This window comes from Antrostomus carolinensis, unplaced genomic scaffold, assembly GCF_000700745.2.
Source record: "Antrostomus carolinensis isolate BGI_N321 unplaced genomic scaffold, ASM70074v2 scaffold31253, whole genome shotgun sequence".
In the NCBI taxonomy this organism is placed as follows: Eukaryota; Metazoa; Chordata; class Aves; order Caprimulgiformes; family Caprimulgidae; genus Antrostomus; species Antrostomus carolinensis.
Window position 1 is genome coordinate 353 of NW_010306359.1, and position 3,957 is coordinate 4,309.

The following is a 3,957-nucleotide window of genomic DNA, read 5'->3' on the forward strand; positions in this document are numbered from 1 at the left end:
TGGAGGGGAAAGCAGGAATAAGAGTTTCTGGCAGGAGGGAGCAAGCTGGGACTCGCCACCTTTCCCAGCTCATCCCCAGGGCCAGGTCAGAGAGCCGTCCCTCCTGCCCAGCACGTTTCTCTCCCTTTCTCCCCCACTCCTTTGCCTGGGATTACACAGTCCGGGAGCGTCTTTGCTTTCGGGTGTGGGACTTCAAACTGGTTGAACCAATTTGTAGCAGATGATTCACTGGATGTGTTTGGGCCCTCGCTCTGTTCCCGCAGCGTCTGTCAGCAGCTTGCAATTTTTCCTGGGTGTGTTCGCTGTGCTTCTGTATCGCCGCCGTCCCGGGAGCCTTCGCCGTGCACCAGGCGCTGCCCCATCACGCAGCGGGGATGTGCAAATCGTGATCCTTCTCCTTTCTGCAAGTACTTCTGGGTGCACTGGTGATCCCCAACCCATTAAGTTGAGGCTTTTCAACAACCCAGCTTGAGTGGCAGAGGTGACCAGGTGATACTTTATTTTTTTTGGTTGCATTAGGGTTATTTATACAAACGTAACCATCCAGAGCTAGGGTTGCAGTAATAAGCAGTGAGAGAGAGAGTTGAACCCTTTTCCTTTCCATGATGGGAGCAACCAGGCTCCCAGAGCAGCAAAATCCAGTTTTCCCTCCCCAGCCAAGGTAGCTGTGAGTCAGTGCTCTCTCCAGGTTCATCAGCAGGAGGAACTGGTCCGAGGAACCGTGACACCACTGGAGCTCAGCCAGCTCAGGTCCATGCTGATGGTGTAGCCTGGGCTTTGCTTTCTCCCTGTGTGACAGCGTCACAGGGCAGGAGACAGAGCTGCTGCTGTTTGTGGAGGCCCCAGACCCACAGGTAACCCTCTGAGACCCACAAGTAACCCCCCAAAGGCTTTTGAGATCCTGGAATTGAGCTGCTCCAGTCTTGACACCCCCTCCAGCCCCTCCTTGGGCACAGGCTCCCCAGCCAGGATCAAGTCTTGCTGCTGGAGCTGGGCTGCACTGGCCCAACCCCTCTGTGGTTTTTGGGTATTGCTGCTGTTGCCATCTGTCCATGTCTCCTCCTGGGGGGTATGATCTGGGTCCAGACCCCACTCTTGCTTTCACCCAGTGAGAGCCAAGGTCTGGCAGCACAGCTCACCAGACCTTCCTCAAACCCTGTAGTAGCCTAAAGCTCTGTCCTTGCAGCCACATTCACAGAGGTCTGTGTCTGTGACCTGGAGGGGGAAGCAAGATGCTCTGGTCCACCTGCACCACTGGTCAGCCAGTCTCCTCTAGGTAACTCCATTTTTTGAGATGTTTTCCCAACAGAGAAGAAGTGCTCCTCAGCCCTGAAATCAGAGCATTAACTTGTCTGTCTTCTGGAGCTGGGGCTGAAGTGACCCTTGGTCCTATTCAGGGCAGGAGAAGCAGCTTCTTTCCGTTTGCTGGAGGTGAGAGGTGTGAAAGCAGAGGGCTGTGCTTAAAAATGGCTGTTTTGAAATCGATAGCCCCCGGGGTTCGTGTTCTGAGCCAGCTGCCTGGCCGTGCTCAGAAACGCTGCTGTCTGCAGTCAGGACTCAAAGCCTCCCTCATCCCTGTTGAAGTTTCCCTCTGGATTTTTCCAGTGAGGTTCTCCTGTTTTGGGGGTTTTTTTTCCCCTTACTTTAAGGTGATATTAGGCAAATCTTCACCGAGCTTTCTCAGCAAGAGGCGCAGATCACCGTGTGTGACAACGCTGAAGGATTTAGGAGGAAACCTTTGACTGAAGGTGCCACCTTGGCTGCAACGATATGAACCCCTGGCAGGCCTGAGGCAGGAAAAAGCTGATGGTGGGTGACAACATTAGAGTGGAGGGAAGGGAGGTTTGTCTCTCCAAGCTTCCCACCCCGGTGCAGACCCCACACAGCAGGAACTGGTCCCATTAGCTCTGCTGAGGGATTGGGAGTAAAAATCCATTTGGAGCAGCTGAATACATCCCCGTAAGGCAGCGTGCAGGGAAAGCCAGGCTGATGTTACCCTGATGGGTGTTGTCTTCTAGCAAAATTCCAGGGTTTCAGGGCTTTTCCTTTTTTTTTTTCTTTTTCCTTTTTCTTTTTTTCCCCCTCTCTCTAATAACTGCAGAGCTTGGCACAAGCACAAAATCCATCTCATCCCTGCTCATACCAGGAAAGGAGACGTAAAGGCAGCAAATCATGAAGGCTGTAGGCCAAACTGCACCAGGGAGAGAAAGCCAGGGGAGGGAACAGGGGGAGGAGGAGGAAACCCAGTGAATAGGGGGAAAAGGAGAGGAAATGGGAGAGGAAATAGTCCGGGGAGAGTAGCATGAGGTGGGTAAGGCGGGGCCAGAAGAATGGAAGGAAATCCTTGCAGAAATGGGCAATTGAAACTTGTTCCTTCTGTGCCCTGTGATGTGCTTTCCCCTGGGAGATGCTCTAGATCTGGAGATGTTTGAGGAGGAATCAAATGGCTTTTGGGGGGAAAAAGGGAGAAGGAAGGAGGACTAGAAGGAAACCTCCCTGCCCGTGACCCCGGAGCACCTGGCGTACCTGCAGCATCAGTCCTAGGGGATGAGTTTTGGAAGTCGGTAGGTGTGCCCAGCTCACTGGCACACACCAGGCTCCTGTGGCCACAGCACACGAGGTCTTACGGCTCCTTCCCCCTCCCTGGCTATCTCGTTATTTGGAGGAGAAGTGGGGAGTGGGAGGAAAAACCCATGATCTTGCTGGCCTGCTGCCAGTTGCTAAGGCAGTTCCTTCAGAAGGGAGAGGAGCTGCCTGGAGATGCTGCACGCAGGGACCAGGCATTGAGAGGAGCCCACAGCCACCAGTGATGGAGGCAGGGGGGGCTGTGGGCTCAGCGGGAGTGGAGGTGAAGGTGCCCAGAGGAAAAGGGCAAGAGAGGACCAGGAGAAACAGCTCCTTGCACAGCTCCACCGTGGAGCCAGCATCCCTACGGACATGTCTCAGCTGATGGGTGAGCTGTGGTTCCTCTGAGCAGCTCTATGAAATGTTGTCTGTGGCTGGAGGGGTTTGGTTGGTTTTGGTTTTTTCCTGTTTTCTGTGGTTTCTCTGGTGAGTAGATGTGCAATGGTCCAGGGCAGCTGGCTCTGCTGTGCGGGCAGAGCTGGGAGCAGGGCTCAGTCCTGGTGCCAACACTGGGAGGAACACAGTCCCTCCGGGCCTGGGTTGGAGGTGCAGGTTAGAAGGGAGCATTGTCCCTCCTGGATGAGGGCACTGGGAGCGTGGTGGGACCAGGGTGCTAAGGAGGAAATTTTTCACGCTGAGGGTGTTGAAACCCTGGCCCAGGTTGCTGTGCGGGCAGAGCTGGGAGCAGGGCTCAGTCCTGGTGCCAACACTGGGAGGAACACAGTCCCTCCGGGCCTGGGTTGGAGGTGCAGGTTAGAAGGGAGCATTGTCCCTCCTGGATGAGGGCACTGGGAGCGTGGTGGGACCAGGGTGCTAAGGAGGAAATTTTTCACGCTGAGGGTGTTGAAACCCTGGCCCAGGTTGCCCAGAGAGGTGGTAGAAGCCCCATCCCTGGAAACATTCAAGGTCAGGTTGGTTGGGGCTGTGAGCAACCTGATGTGGTTGAAGATGTCCCTGCTCACTGCAGGGGGTTGGACTAGATGGCCTGGAATCTGTGGAGGCTGGTGACTGCCTGGCTGCAGTTATTTGGGCCCAGAGAGGAGCTTAGAGGCTGGTGTCAGCTGGGGAGTTCCTGCACTGGCTCATGGTGGTACCGAGCAGCAGCAGAGCTGACCACTGACCTGGGCCAGCTCTGGCCATCGCTGCTGACAAGGAGCCACTGCTCAGCGCTGCCTGGAAACCCCACTGCTGGGGCATGTTGGCAGATGCTCATCAAGAGAGGGCACCCCAGATTCTTGTCACCCCGAGAAACAAGGTAAGTGCCTCTGGTGTGGTGTTGGTGTGAGACACCTCAGACCTGAACCTCATCCACCTCACATTGGTGCTGAGCCC